This window comes from Pteropus vampyrus, unplaced genomic scaffold (genome assembly GCF_000151845.1).
Source record: "Pteropus vampyrus isolate Shadow unplaced genomic scaffold, Pvam_2.0 Scaffold463, whole genome shotgun sequence".
Taxonomy (NCBI): Eukaryota; Metazoa; Chordata; class Mammalia; order Chiroptera; family Pteropodidae; genus Pteropus; species Pteropus vampyrus.
The window spans coordinates 294,888-311,196 of record NW_011889244.1 but is presented as its reverse complement, the minus strand read 5'-3'; the positions used below and the strand labels follow the sequence as shown (position 1 = coordinate 311,196).

Sequence of the window (16,309 nt, the reverse complement as noted above, 5' to 3'; positions counted from 1 at the left end):
TTCCATGAAAGCTATTTCTTCTCCTTTCTTTTTCTGGGAACTTTAGCAAGCAAGATCGAGGCCCCTCCACCCTCTCCTCCTTCCTCCTGTTTTCCTGAGACACCCAACCCCCTCTCTTCTTCCAAAAATGAAAACAAAGTGAACTGGTGGGTACTGGGAGTCATCTCAGAACAAACTGGGCCAGAAGAAAGGATAAAAACAAACAGCTCTCCCAAGAGGAGAAATTATAAGGAGGGAGAGGGGAGAGAGAAAATAAGCAAATGGCATCAGTGGTGAAAAGTGAATTCCAGACATTTAAAATTCTTTTGGTTTTAATCATCTCGGAGGCCTACCAGAGGCGAGCTGTGGGGGAGGGGTAAAAATGAAAGCCAGGGCCATTTACCAGGAGCCAGTGCTCAGGAATCTCTGAAGACCTGAAGCCTTTCCTGTGCAGGTCTTTCTCTCTCCTTCACCTGTGTCCTCCACTGTCTGCGGCTCAGAAGGGTTACCACCCCCAAGGGCCCTTCTGGCTAACCCTCCCCTTTATCTCATTTCACAGGCTCCGTTTACACTACACTCAGTTTTAAAGCACTGACCTTTCAGTTTTCTAGCAGATTGCAAGTTCCCCAAGGCCCTGGATTATGTTTTGTTAAAAACAAAGCAAAATAACGAACAACAAGCCCCAGCCTCTTTCATAAGTGAGCTGAGCCTCCTTGGTGAGGCTCGGGGCCTCAGGGGCTTCCGGGACTGTTCTCCTCTGTCAACGGGTTTGAAGAGATGAGCTGAGCCCGCCAGAGACTCCAGAGGAGCTGGGGTGGGGGGTGGGGGGTGGGGGGCCGAGGGGTCCTGGCAGATCCCGGGTGCCCACACTGTGTTGTGTTCTGTGCTGGAAAGTTTAGGATGATCTCAAGGAGACCTTCCTGTGAGAAGCCTAAGGGAAATGGCAGTCTTCTTGTCCCTTCCCTCAGAGGTGGGGCTGGTTGTCAAGAAAAGCAGCAGGCAAAGCCCTGGGTACTGGGGTGGAGGTGCTGGGGGTGGTTTCTAGGTTCTTCCTTTCCCCAGGCCTGGGTTCCTGGGTGCCTGGGTAGGTTTTAAGGTAAGGGAGCGAATCAGGAAATCTCGGCCTGGTGAGGTGATGAGGGGCCAGGTGGAGAAGTAGCGGGAGGACAGGGGAGACATGTAACATGTAATGAGTCGCTGGGAGCCGTGGTCAGAGCCTCATCTTTTCCTAGTCTGGGCCCCTCCTGTCGGCATCCTTCTTTCTGAGCTCCATTCCCCAGCATCCCTTCCCCTCCCCCACCAATTCTCTATTTCTCTTTATCAGGAGGCAGCTTTTTTCATTCTCCTGACAACCAGCTGTTTCTCCTTCTTTCCCCCACCTCCTTCCTTCCAACTTTGATTCTTGGACGTTTGGACTTTGTTTCTTACAGTGCACTTCCCACTCCCTATCCCTAAGAAGATTACAAGCAGTGAGAGCCTGAGGGTGTATTAGGGTTGATCTTAGACTGGGAGTCATGTGACCAGGATTTTCATCTTGACTCTTCTTAGGCTGTTTCTTCTTGGGCAACTCATGTGTCCTTTCAGGGACTCTGTGTTCAACTGTAAAGCAAGGAGCTCACTAGATGATGCCTGTGGCTCCGGACGTGCTCATCAGCTTCTTGATAGAGCTGCATCCGGAGTTCAGACTTCTTGGGGTTGAATCCAGGACCTGCTGCCTCCTACTAGCAAGTGCAAGTCCTTTAACCTTCTTGTAGAATAGTGACATCTGCATCATCGAGTGGTGAGAAAGATCACATTAGATAATCTGTGTAGAATGCGTGGCAAGGTTATGAGATGCTTTAAGGATGCAGTATATGTTAGCTTTTATTGTTAACTTGAATCCTAACATTCTGCGGTGTGGAGCAACAACAAAAAGCCCTAGGTTTGTAGTCAAGAGACCTGGATTCAAATTCCAACTTCTCTCCTGACTTTCTGTGTGACCCTTTACAAGCTAATGAATGATTGAGGGTAAGGTACTAATCTATGAGCAAGGAAATTGAGGTTCTGGGACGTGGTTCCATAGTGTAGTGGTTAGTACGTCTGCTTTACACACAAAAGGTCCTGGGTTTGTGCCCCAGTGGAGCTACGGTCCATGGTCTGCAGCCATGCCACCCTGAACAAGCCCAATATCTGATCTCAGAAGCTAAGCAGGTTCTGGCCTGGTTAATACTTGGATGGGAGACCACCTAGGAAGACCAGGTGCTGTAGGCATAAATAATAATAAATAATCCAAAAAAAAAAGAAAAAAAATTGAGGCTCTGAATGGGAATAGGACTCGCTCAAGATGGGTAAGCTACCCCTTTGTTTGGGGGGCTGTTCTCGTGCACTGCAGGATGTTAAGCAGCATCCCTGACCTTACTCACTGGAAGCCAGTAGCACCCCCCGACTCACAGGTGTGACAAAAAATGTCTCTGGACATTTTCAAATGTCCCCTGGAATGCAATCGCCCCAACTGAGAACCGCTGAGTAAACCAGAGGAAGAGCTAGACATAGAACTCAAGTCTTTTGACTCCAATCCATAGCATTTTAAAAAATGCCATGGGGTTGTCCATTTCTCCTTTCCCAAATGTTTTACCTCAACCTATAGCCTGTAAAATTAAGAGAGAGATTTTTATATTGTTGAGCAGTAAATAAAATATTTTGTCTTCCAGCCCATTTCAGAAATGCTTAAGTTTCTACCTAATCTATAATTTGCTTATCTATTCAAGGCTGGGGCTGGGGAAGGAGCCTCACCGTGGCAAAGAGAGCCACCTGGACATGCCACTGGGGGCGGGAAAGGGGTGGTGGGGGGTGGGGGGAGGATGAAGGTCCTGACTTCCTCTAGGAACATCTAAAATCTGTGATAAGGAAGATCTACTGCAGCTCTGCTTTTAAGCAGATACAAGCAGACTCTTGTGGTACCAGACCACAGGACTGTTTTGGGTTGTAGGTGCCGGCGGTACCCCTCTCTTTTCACCTCAGACTCCCACTCCCCACCCCACTAGCGGTAGGTGCTGAGACTCTTCAGCAGTCTACGGCACCTTTGAGTACTGTTTAAAAATCACAGATTTAATCCAACCCCTGAAAGTTACCAATGAAAATCAAGACTCGGAGGATAAGTGACTGCCTGCCCCAGAGCAGACACTAGAACTGGAAGTTCCACCTTAATCCCACCCGGCCTCCAGCAACACACACCTCTCTCATCAGTTTGGAAAACCACTGCTTCACCTCTCCAGACTTCCCTGCCTCCCCGCACCATTCCCAATTGCACGGATCAGAAAGTCTTTTCTGGATTTTTCGGGGGCGGGGGGCAGTGAGATAAGGATCTTCTAGAGGAATTGAAGTCCAGAGAGGAAGGTGGTAGTCCCCAAAGAATCTGGCGGGACATTTTTCCAGGATCTGCCATCAGATCCCCCAACTTCCTCAGATATGCCCTTATCCTTCGGCCTCTGCCCCCATTCCTTCTAAGGGGCCTACTCTTGCTGTCATGGCAACCAGGGGATTAGGGCCAGCTTGGAAGCCCAAAGATGTGGGAGAGGGTTTAGAGAGGAGGCAGGTGGAAGGAGGAAATGAGAGAATGAGGCAATGCTAAGGAAACAGAGCTGGGTAGGGGGAGGGCAGGACAGAAAGGAAGGTGAAGAGAAAAGAAGGGATGAGAGAAACCTCATCCATCCTAAGAGAGAAAAGGAGAGGGGTGGGAGGGAGGAAGAGAGAGAAAACCTCAACTTTTATTTAAAATCAGAGAGCAGTTGTATGCCTGGAGTCGTTGCCATGGCAACGGCAAAGAAAAGGAGATAGCTTGTGAAGCCATGAAAACCCAATAGGGGTAAATGTTTAAAGCCAGGAACAAAAACCATTGAGAGATAATTAAGTAACAGGCTGCAGGTTCCAGACTTCTGCCCATTGTCGGGGGACTTGGCCTGAGATTCCAGCCTGTCTACCTCTCTCTTCTCCACCCTTTACTTGCCCTCACTCACCTCAAGGATTGTAAAGCAGCTAGGGAGCACCAGCCCTCCCTCCAGTCTCTTCCCTTTAGCAGAGACCGCCCTTCTCACTCCAGTCCCAGCTCCCCACACCAAAGCTGGACAAGCTTTCTCTCCTGAACTATTAGGAAAAATACAGTCTTCGTAGGGAAAACAACAAAAAAAGGCTTTGGTCAGATAAACGGAAGAACTTCTGGACACTGAATTGCTAGATGGATAATTAAGTTGTGGATTTTCTTCCCTTGGATGGTCTCAGGGGTAAAGGATTCAGATGTCACTGACAGGCTGACCTCTGTGTTGACTGTCACTCTGCAGGTCTCTGAAATGCTGGCGTACCTTCCAGAAGGGAAGGGTAGGGGAGGTACATTCTAGTCTGGGAGCTTTGCTGGGGCTGCATAATTGTGTTTAATGCTACCGCTAATTCCTCTTTGAATGCTCCTTAGGATTTTTCCAGCAGGCTTAATCTTCCCAAGCCTCAAGATGGCCAAAAGCTAAGCTGACATTTTGGGGGTTAGGTATACTCTGCAGAAATTGAAAAGTAAAAAGCCAGAGTACTTTTTTTATTTTTTAAATGAGCCTCACTCAGTCACCTCACTCAGACTCCAGACATCAGCTGGCTGGCCCCTTGCCCTATATCCTCAGGGAAATAATCTTTTGAGTTCTGCCTCCCCTACCTTCAGATGCCTCCCAAGAAATCGTGAATATCAGAGAAGGCTGTGATATTCTTTTCTTCCTCTCATCTTGGGATGCAGCTCTGAACTAAGGGCCAAAATAGCTAAGTCACAGGAGTCCTGTTTTATATCTGCAACTTTCCCTCCCGCCATTATCAGCTGCCTCCAGGCCATTCCTCCAGATACTCTAAACTTTATCTTTAGACTAAGCCAAACCATTAGAGTGGCAAACTGAGACTGAATGGTTTGGGCCCGTCAAAGAATTGCTTTTATTGAGAAGAGCACTTGGCACTGTGCCACCAGCCCACACTGAGGAATGTTCTAAGGAGCAGCCCTGTGAAACTCCTTATTGTATTTACGGCAGGGATGCTGCCCAGGACATGGTTCAACACATCACGGTGTCCGTTTATGAGGCTCCGCGGGAGAAAGTTCTTTAGTGGTACTTTTGCTAAGACACTGGTTAGTTTTTATTTTATGGATACTGTAAATAGTGTCACTAACTTTCATTCTTTTCTCTTTGCACTGGCTGCTTGGAAGCTCAAGGCTACTCTTGCAGTTGATCTCTGATGAGACATTCAGGATCTTGTGGCGTATATTTAGTGTATTATCTTTACCCCAACCTCAATTTATTTCTCCTGTCTTTTGCTGCTTGTTTAATCACCACCATTCCCACCAAATGTCTAGCGTCTTAATTTTTTGTGTAATTCTTATATCATTGAATGAATGTGTCGATGTATCCTGCCTCAAATCTTTTGTGGAACAAATGAATTAATTGAGTTAAGATATATAAAACATATAGCATAGCTCTTGGCAAATAGTAAGCAAGCAGCTTCTAAATGTCAGCAATTTTAAGTTACAAATAATATAAATCGTCTCTAATCTTCCTTTTAGAGGTGCTGTAAAAATGGACCAGAGGCTGTGGGGAGCTACTTGAGTCTCAGATGAAAGGCCATCTGTAAATAGCTAGCTCTCAGTGAACCCAGGAAAAGCACCCTCCTCCTCCTACCCCCATACACACTGATGACTGCCCAGCCATGATGGTTTTAGCCTTTTGTTTTTTTGACTTCAGAATGCATTGTGGTGATGATAATGATTATAGTAATCGGATTAGCCTTGCTTCTTGGAACTCACTTGGACTGCCCTTCGAATGAGTTTCTTATTCTTTGCTCAGACCAAGACACAACTGAAAAGTTCTGGGTGGCAAAGATAATCAGCCTGCTAGGATTTGAGAGACAAAGGCAGACAGACAGACAGACAGACAGAGAGACAGAGACAGAGAGACACACCAGGGAAGATAACAGGGTAAGACAAGAAGAGGATGACAAAATGTGACTTCCCTTCCTGAGCCCTGCACAATCTGATCTTGATCAGGTTAGGTTAGCCCTGAGTTCTTTGTTTCTTTCTTATCTATTCATTTCCAACCAACCTTTCATTTAGTCCTAAGGGAAAAAGAAAACAAGAACCTATCACAGCTTTGTTTTGTTCATTTATTGAGCACTTACTATTTGCTAGGTACTGTTGGGCGCTATAAATGTGCAAAGAGAAGAAAGTTCTCTTTGCTTCCTGAGGGCATATTCCAGTCTTTTCCCTTTTCTCTAAATTGAAGAAACTATTCAGTGGCTACGCAGCCTAGGTAGTGAGCATCTCTCTGAGCCTCTGTCATTTTTCTCCTTTCCCCCTTTCTCCTGCTTATGCATTCCTCAAGGTCCCTCTTCCTGCTCGCTCTTCCTCTCATTTCCTCAAGGTCTTTCTCTCCAGCCCGCCCTCATTTTCTCTGTTACTTCTCTCTCTCTTTCAAGGTCCTTCTTTTCCTTTCATATTTTCAAAGTCTTTCTCTTTCTTTTCTATTGAAATTGTTTTTTGAGAAAGAAAATAGCTTCATATTGGGTTTTTTTTTTTTGGTCTTCTATCCTTCAGGTTTTTAAAAACTCTTCCTCAATTACTTATAAGAGGAGAAAAAAGAACAGCTCTCCCAGTATCTCAGTTCTTTTACTCAGAAGACAAAAGATCCTTCAGAATTGGAGAGGAAGGGGGAAAACCAAAAAAAAAGAGAAAGATTCCAGTTAAAAATCTTCATCAGGGTCAAAAACCTGACAGAAAAGCTTTGTTTGAAGGGAATGTGAAGGGGGAGGAGAAGGGAACTGGCAACTAACAACTCTCAACCTCAAAAGGCAAATATCTGGAGAGTTGAAGGAAATCTGGAGATAGTGAGCATTGCCACTGAAGTGTTAGAATAGCTTTGATTCCTTTTTTAACTGGGAGTCTTCTCCTTTTGAGGCTTGTAGAATATGCTGAGAAGAATTGGGGGGTGGGAAGGAAAGGGAAGCAGGAAAATATCATTTTAATTTTACTGTGGGTCAGAATTGTCAAGAGTCAGAGTCAGGACTAGTATAAAGAAAGCCTAGACCTTGAAAGCTCAGGCTCAGCATGCTGTACCACTGGTCCAGGCCTTAGTACATTCCAGAGAAGAGAGTAGTGAGTAGAGTCGAAGTGCAAGGGGAGGGCCATGGGAATGGACCTAGTGTGCCGGTGAAAGCCTGGGAGAGAAATGTCAGCAGGTGGGAGGCCACATGGTGGCGTTGCCATGGAACCAGGATGGGAAGAGATGGGCGCCAACTTGGGAATGGAGTATGAGAGGGTGTGTGTTATGTAGACAGAGATGGGAGGTGGGGGAGCAAGTTCCAGCTGGTCAAAGGTTCAGAAATGTCCTTCGATTTGAGGAAGCAAAGAGCAACATAGGGAATTATCGAAGGGGTGTCAGAAATGGAACAACTAAAATGAGGAAGAAAACACAAAGCTAGATACCTGGACAAGAGAACATTAGAATAAAGAGATAAGGGCAAAAATGGAGCAGGACCCCATCACTCATTAAGCCCCGATAAATGCTTACCTTCCCAGGAGGCCATGCCAATGGTTGTGGATCAGCCAGCTTGAGGACTATTTGTGGCAAGTGTTTGAATCCCAGGCTGCTTCTGCCCTAGCACCTGAGAATAGGAACCAGTTTTAATATTAACCTGAACAAACATAATTAGGAAGAGAATTTGCTTCTGCTGTTCTGGCTGCTGCAGCAAAGAATTACGTACAGTTCATTTTAATGTATTTTTCCCCCTTTCAGTCCCCATGTCTCTGGCTTGAACCAAAGAGAAGCCCAGATCTTCCACCCTTGCCCTCTTGAAGTCCCAGAGATAGACGTGCCACTGGGAAGCAGATCTAAGCCCCTCAGCCTGCAGACAGACACTGGGCAAAGGCACAAACTGAACAAGTCAATACATCATGAACGTGTAAACAAAGGGGAAGAGGGGGAGAAGAGGGCACAAGAGGAACAGACTGGAGGGGGAAGCAGTAAAGAGTTGAGGCGTAGCATGGCTCCTGTGCTGGGCGAAAGGCAAGAAAAGAAAATTACTAAGTTATCCTGAGATAACTGCAGAAGAACAAGATGGATTTGAGTAGGAATTAACTCTGTGTCCTGTAGTTTTATTACTACAACTACTATTACAACTTAAGACGGGCAAAGGAAAAGATGTGGATCATTTGGCAGAGGTACTTTGGGTGGTTGGAAGGGGAATGAGGGAGGGGGTGGCAGTGGTGGTGACTTTCTGAGGGTGATGTTCTTGTGGAATGTGAAGTCCACAGACACATCCCAGGCTGAGCTCCATGTGGCCCCCTCTTAGAACCCGTTGTTCACTCAGGGTGCTTCACTTGGGTGTAGGGAGGCAGGCGCAGAAACTCCAGGCCTAATTGCTAGGTCTCTCAGCTCTTCCAGGGAGCACGGGGCAGGAAATTCCTCAAATTCCAGGCTTGTGGGATCATTGCTGAGCTTAACCGCAGAGCAAGGGAGAGAGGCAGGGAAGGCTGCCTCCTCTCCATCTTTTCCCTTGCAGTTTTAAAGCAGCAGCAAATTAGAAGAGTTTAGAGGGGCTGATGGCTAAGAGAGAGGCTCCCAAAATCACAGTCCCCTGTAAAGAAAGTCCCAAGTCTGGGAATTCCAGAAAAATTGGCCCTTAATTGAGTAAGGTTGAGATGGAAAACAGATTGCTGTGGACTGGGCCAGGGGCTTTTCTCTGGGTGATTTTTTTTTTTTTTTTTTCCTAGCTCTGAGGAATAACTAGGGGAAAAGAACTGTCTTTAAATGAACCTAAGCAAGAACTGTTTTGTTGGAACAAATGATGGCCAACCAGGGAGCATATCAGAAGAGGTCTTGGACTTTACTGTGTTTCCTTTTGCTCTAAGGGGGAAGCCGGTCAGATCTCCAGAGCACTGGGTGGGGAAGTGAAAGCAGATGCTGTTCCATGTGTCACTTCACTGTTCCCTCAACAGCCATACATTTTCTTACCTCCGTGCTTTTTTAGCCTTATGACCTCTTTTACCCAACCTTTACCCTCTGAAATCTTGATTTGCCTCTAAGATGCTCTGTAAATGCCTCTCTTTTTTAAGATAGTCTTCTCTACTCCCCACAAAGAATAAACTATTTTTTCCTTCCAGCTTCGTAAGTAAATTGCTTGAATTTCAACATACTTATATTCCATTTTAATCATAGTAAGCCATTTACCCTGCTTCTCCCACCAGACTGTCACACTCCTGGAGGATAAGGAATATGTCTTGTTCATATTTGTAATTTCCTTCTCTTACCTCTTCTCCCCAGCATATAGCAGAGTGCCAACCACACGATAAGTCCACACACGCACACATGCTTGTTGAGTGACTATTCCAGTTATTTCAGTGTGGTTTGTCCACTTGGTGAGTCTCTATAATGAATGTTTAATTCAAAGTCTGGTTCCTCTTCCAGGTAACCACTTATGCTCCTCATACCGTCACTTAATTTGTGCTCAGAGAATACAAACACTTTTTAAATATTATCTTCAGTAGAAAATAATAAGGTGCTGCTAAAAATTCGTGATCGTGCTTTCTAAAACTAAAAGGAAATGGCTTTTGCATGACCTGTACCATTGCTCTTCCTCAACGGTGTGGATGTTGAATGTGAATGTTTTCATCATAACTGCTGATGGGACCACCTTAAAGGGCAGTAGGACTTATTGGGTTGGAGGAAGAAGAAGCAGTGGCCTCTGTAGTCCTTCTCAGTTGTGAGCATCCTCACAACTGAGAGGATTTGCACACAGCACATATTGTTGGTGGTCCCGCCCTCAGTAGCAACCTAAAAATGTCCAGTGTGGGTTGTAGTCAAGGAAGTATCGCCACCAAAACCTCAAAAATTCACAGTCAAAAATGCTATATCCCAGACTTCATCTTAGGGCTGTTAAATTCTTTCTTGGGAAGGGATTATAAAATCTTTTCAGTTCTTCAGACTTGTATGTTCCCTTTTGTTATTAAAAGTCTTTTCTGGGTGACCAGCACGGGTCTTTTCATTGCACTTTAATGCAGATTCTCCACCAAAGAAACAATTCAGCTGGCTGCATGATGTCAAAACGACTCCTTGTTCACTTAATTCAGTCAGCTGGTGAAGGATCACAGAGTACGAGGCCTTACGCCATCCTGGGTCTTCTTCCTGACTACTAAATAAGCGCTGTGACTTTGAACAAGGTGCTCGATCTCTCCCCTGACATGAGGAAGTTGGGTTAGGTAAAAGCAGAGGCTCATTTTAGCTGTAGCTAAATGCAATTTTTGTATTTATATATAAAATTATTATGTTTTTAACCTTCTCCCCTACCTGAGGGAAGACTGAGAGGGCCCCAGAAGTTGTGTGGATGTGGGAGCTGTGGTGGGCTTTATGAAAAGGGTTTTACTTAGTCCCTTATGTTCACTTTTAAGGTTTCAGGGGTAAATTATGCCTATACTTACCAGGACACACACACACACACACACACACACACACACACACACACACACATACATATATATACGTATATATATGTATATATATACGTATTACATAAATATAATATATGCATTATATTTACCCGCGGTTGCATATATATATGTATATATATATATACATATATATGCACATGCCCTTACACTGGTCAAAGGAATACATATGTGTATATATATGTGTATATATATATATATATATGTATGTATATATATATATACATATATATATGCAACCGCGGGTAAATATAATGCAACCTGAGGTCTTGAATGCTGAAGGGACAGGAAATAGTACTGGGTGTGGTTATGGATGTTGCTAGTTTGGCCAGACTTCCTTAAAGGGATAAGGCTGGAGCAGGGCTCAGAAGGAAGAGACATGGCATGGATTGCAAGAGGAGAAAGAAATCTAGTTCAGGTGTGCGGGTGGGTTGGAGGTTAGGGGTTGGAGCTTGGTGGGCAGCTATGAAAGCCTTATATACCTGGGTTCTGAGTAGACAGCTATTGTGGGTTCTTGAGAAGTGGATCAAGAATGACGTTTGAGAGACTACATTGAGATTTCTGGGCATATGAAATTAGGGAAGGCAAAAAGCAGGGAGGACATTATCATCCAAATGAGACCAGTGGGATATGTATGAGCAGTATGGGAAACATTATAAATATCCCGAGGAAGGGAGTCTCAGAATTAGATCTATTCATTCATTTAACTTGTGCTAAATACTTACTATGTTCTGGAAGGGAACTTAGAGTTGATCTATTCCACGGATTAGGAAATCGAAGACCAGATAAGGGATGGGACCTGCCCAGTGCTACACAGCTGATCTGACTAGCTGATTCCTGATTTCTATTCCAGAGCTCTTTCTACTACAGCTAAGTAACACCCTTATTCCTTGACCTCAGTTCCTGTTTTAAATTTGCATTTAGTGCCTGAAGGGCTCCCCTGGGTATAGAGTGACCTAACACACCCCAGGATATCTACTATAGATGTGCTGCCCCCTACAGTCAAAAGTCAGGGCTTGCCCAGACCCTTTGCCAGCTACCTAGATCCCAGGCCTGAGATTTAAGCTCCCCACAGTGCCTCTTGCACAGATTGCACAGTAACTTAATCGGAAGGGAAGGAGAGAGTCCAAGTGTTCAGGCAAGTGCTGCTCCTCTAGGCTCCTCTCTGCTGTCCACATCTGTATTCCTTTGACCAGTGTAAGGGCATGTGCTGAAGTACTTAGGTCCCCTTTCCAGTTTGCTTCTTATTCCCATGGACTCTTTTATGCATACACCCATGCAAATGAGGAAAAACCTAGGATTTGGTCCAAGAGGAGCAAGGAAGAGCCACGAGCGACCATCCTATATGATGTTAGGGTCCACAGGTGTCTTATGCAGTTCTTTTTGGAGCCCTGTGTAGCCTCTACTTTCTCTTCGTCACAGGTTTGGCCTGCAGCCATGAAGTAGGCCAAGCAAATGCTAAGTTCTGACCTGGAAGGCTATGCCTTTCTCTTTTGGTCTTGGCAAGGGCAAAAAGTGCAAGTTATGCCCCTCAGCAATCATTTCACCGCCTTGTTGTCTTTTCAGAGTGGTAAGGAGTGGTGGGAGCAAGCTAGCCCCAAATGGATAGGGCTGTGCTTTATCACCCAGCCTATCTCAAAGAAACCTCCACTGCCCTCTTATTTATGATGAGGCCTCCACGGTTTTAGACAGTCAATAGTATGTTTTCATTTCAGTTAGTTTCAATCTGGCAACCATTTATTGTGTGCCAGGCATTGTTAAGTGCCGAGGAAACAGAGATGAATACAATATGGTTACTTGCCTTCCAGGAGCACACGGTTAAGTAAATTTTTATTTAAGACCAACAGCACCCATCTCAGACATAGCAAAGCAATTGACGTACAACAAAATGTATTTTAAGATAGAGAACAAGCGGCATAGTTATAGAAATCCTTGACCATGAGACCAGCCAGCAATATTCCCTTTTTTGATTAGAAAGCAGCTTGGGATATGATGGAGAGAGCACAGAGGAGGAGTTAGAAGACTTGAGTGTCTTCTAGCATTGCTATTAATACTCTATATGCATCAGGCAAATCAATGAACTGTTCTGGCACTCAGTGTCCTGACTCTGAATTGAGGTTCCATTAAATAATTTTTTGGGTCTCTTCCATCTTTAAGATGGAATCAGTCTAGGAAGGCTTCCTGGAAGAAGTGGAATTTAACGTTTAAAAAAGGGGACGGAAACATTAAGTTACTATTCTGGGGAAGGCATCCCTATTGTATAGTATCATCTGGGAAAAATAGAGGTGGGAAGGAATGGAGGGAAGGAGAGAATGGAGATAAAGGGTTTTGAACAGATGTTGTGAAGAGGTAGTGTAGGAATTGTTGAGCTGGAGGATGAGGGTGGGAAGGCCTTTGGACCGATTGTAGAAGATTATATCTGAAAGCATATGGTTTATAGAGGGGGAACTTGAAACAGAGACCTGGCAGAGGGAGTCCAGGTGTTCAGATGTTGTCCCCCCACAGCTCGGCAGGATTGCCCTGACCTTGGAATTAAAGGCAGCTCACCACCAGCTACATTTTTAGGAGGGAGGGTGGTGTGGCAAAACCAACTAATTCCTCAAAGCCCTAATTTGAGGGAAGCAGACTAAAAAAATAGTCCTCCCTTCAGGTTCCCTCAGCAACAGCTGTGGGCAGTTCAGGTGTGGCTGGCAGACTCCCTGTCACCAGGGTGACCATAATAACTCCTACACAGAATTCATCCTCCTCTGTGTGGAGAAGGCATCCTCACATTTCTTCTCCTTGGCCCTGATTCCGCAAGCTAGTCACTGTCATTTGGTCTGTTTGGAAGTACTTGTGGGTTTTGAATGCAGCTGGGCACTTAGGATGAGAAAAGTCAAAAGTGTCCTCCCCTGAGTTTTCCCCCATTCTCGCCTTCCGCTAGGAAAGGGATGGAATGTATACAAATCCCTCCAAATATACGTTTCTTTCAGCGTGGTGGAGACACTGAGTGGGAGAGGGGAGGAGGGAGGAGGAGGATAAGAACTGGAATGAAGGGAACACAGTACAAAAAGGGGAAAGAGAAAAATCGGAGAAATGGACCAAGAAATGGGAGCTGGAAAATAAAGTGGAAGAAAGAGGTGGAACAAAAGAGTGAGAGAAGCAAGGAAATAAGGGTTCTGAGGCAAAGGACAAAGATGCCACTGGGAGAAGGACAGGTGGCCCAGAAGCACAGCTGAGACAGGAAACAAAGGAAAGAGAGGGAGGGGATCACAAAGAGGATCTTGGGCAACAGGAGGAGGGAAAGACCCCGGGGGAAATAGCTAGAGAAAGAAGGGGGGACGGAGAGGGTAAACAGTGAAACAAGGAGGGGGAGATATAACCAGGAGTGGGTACAGAGGAGAAAAAGGAGAGAACAAGGTAGCAGGAGGAGAGGCCAGGAAGGCGAGAGGACCAGCAGAGGGAAATGGAAGAGGAGGTAGAGAGGAGAGGGCAAGCAAAAACAGGCAGAAGCCAGGGAGGGAGCCGCAGAAGAGGCACGCATGGCTGGTTTAACGAGCCACTCTCCTCTCCCACTCCCCAGGAAGCGCAGCTAATTATGCCTCCATCCTCCCAGGCAGCAGGCGGTCAGGAGGTCTGAAGAAATGCCCTCATCTAGCAGAATGGCAGTGGGGTCTGGGCTAGGGGCAGATAGGAGTGCTGAGCTGGCAGGATGGCAGAGAGGCCCCTGCCCTGGATCAACCAGGCCTCCCTCAGACTGGTGGCCGCATGCTGGCAGCCTGGGGTGGGGTCCTGGGAGAGGACACACCTATTTTGCTTGGCGCTGTGGCACTGCCGTCCTCTTGGGGAAGTCATATGAGAGCCAAAGGCTTCGAGAAAAGGGGGCTAGAGAGGAAGAAGCGGCAGGCAGGGTTTCTCCTCCCCAGCGCCTCCAAAGGACCTTTTCCCCAGCCCAGTGTTACAGTCAGGAACTCATGCTTCACCTCTGAATCTCAAAGGCACAGAAAAACCAGGACTACTTGAACTTCCAGCCTCCAGCTGCTCAAGCTTTCCACTTGCTCCTTCCTTCTGGGTAGCAGAGAAGCTGACATTAGCACGCTAACTTTTCTGGGCTCACAACTGATGGAACACTTTCTAGATGCCACGGAGGACAGAGCGGTGAATGGAGGCCACCACTGCCCCACGAGCAGTTTATTTCCCAATGGGGATTTGTGAGAGATGGAGGACGGTATACGTAAGGGATCTGAGGGAGTGAGACACTGAGCAAAGCTGGAAAGAGCATGACTTTCGAAGTCAGATATACGGTTACAGTCCCAACTGTATCACTTATTAGGTGTCAGGCACATTCAGTTCCTCTGAGTACTGACCCTATGCCAGGCACCCTACTAAGCGATGGTAGTGCATTTGATCCTCACAGTGATCCTGTGAGACTGGTATTTTATCATCCCCATTTTACAGAGGAAGAATTTGTGGCACAGAGAGGTTAAGTACCTTTTGCAAAGTCTTACAGCTGAGCTGTGACAGAGCAGCTGGGATTGCACTCAGACAGGCTGGCCTGGATGCCATGCTGCTATCTGCAGCACTCCGAGGCCTTTCTCTGAAGCGGGGATAATGTAAGTGAGCACAGAGCTGTGGGGAGGATTAGCTCGAGTAGAAGTACTTGGCACATAGTAGGTCCTCCTGGGGAAGTCAGTCATCAGTCATATGTCTCTGTCATCTCAGAGTAAGGCAGTAGATGCTAAACTGTCATATGAGTAGCATAGGAAGTTCAAGGACAACTAACTCACTTCTCATTAGGGTGTCCTGGGAAGCTTGACCATCATGGAGAATTAATAATTCGGTTTAGGGATGGGCCGGAGACACCCCCAGGGAAGAGGTGATAATCCAGAGACCACTTCTAAAAGGACCAACACCATTGCCTCCCCACTGCACCCCCATGCTGGTTTTACTAATGCCATTTCTTCCTACTCCCCTACTCATCCCCTATCCCACCATCCCGCCCTCAGCTGCTGCCAAGCTCCTCATGTAAGTCCTGCTCACACTGGCCTCCAGGCTTGGAACATGCCACTGTCACTACCTGGAATATCCTGTCTCGCTCCACTAACAATCCTTGATCTACACCTCCTGCAGAACCAGCCTCAGTGCTCCTGGGGAACTGTGACTTGGTTTGCCTTGTCTGCTGCTCAGGGTCTCCCTGGTGCCTGGGTCCTCAGGGCACACTGCTGTGTGGTCATTTGCACTAGTGGGCTTATTACCTGAACAAACCCTCCTTCACGTTAGAGAACGTCTAGGTGTGTCATATCCAGAATGGCTAGCAAGGGGTTAATAGCAACTTAAATGAAATTTACGGAGAATTTGGGCTATTTCTTTTGTCTTTAGCTGTTCCCAAAGGTGGTGCAAATCCAACTTTTCATTGTAGCAACTGACTTTTGCAAGGATCTCTAGAGTATTCATCCCATTTGCTGATGATGTGCCTGGCCTTAGCCAGGCACAGGGGACCCAGTGAACAAGGCGGTTTCTGTCGCTGGGAGTGGAAAGCACAGGAGGCGTTTTCCTCCTAATAAGCCATGGGGCATTTTGGCATCTTAGTGGATGCTCGGTTATTTTTCTGTTTGTTTATTCTTCTCCCTCTTTTTCTAAGAAACAGATATATAGCACTTTTCCATTTACTAAGCATTTTACAGTGCCTTCGTTTAATTTTCACTACAGTCCCATGAATTGGGTATTATTATCTCCATTTTACAGGGAGACAAACTGATACTGAAAGAGGACCATCCTCTTACTCTGGAGCTGGTTAGAGCCAGGTAGAGCGAGGATGCAGGTCTTGCTTTTTCTTTAGGTATTAGTCGTGTTTCA

The 16,309-nt window shown here is 46.0% G+C and overlaps 1 protein-coding gene and 1 long non-coding RNA gene across 4 annotated transcripts in view; one reads left to right on the top strand and one right to left on the bottom strand.

The window, feature by feature from the left end:
- Positions 1-16,309, top strand: part of KIRREL1 (kirre like nephrin family adhesion molecule 1) — a 109,039-nt gene that overhangs the window by 15,882 nt on the left and 76,848 nt on the right. The window lies entirely within an intron of this gene.
- LOC111732492 lies at positions 1,450-8,855 on the bottom strand. Its single transcript, XR_002777577.1, has 2 exons — positions 7,542-8,855; positions 1,450-1,744 (listed from the first exon to the last, which is right to left on the bottom strand). It is a non-coding gene; the product is annotated as an uncharacterized LOC111732492 (long non-coding RNA).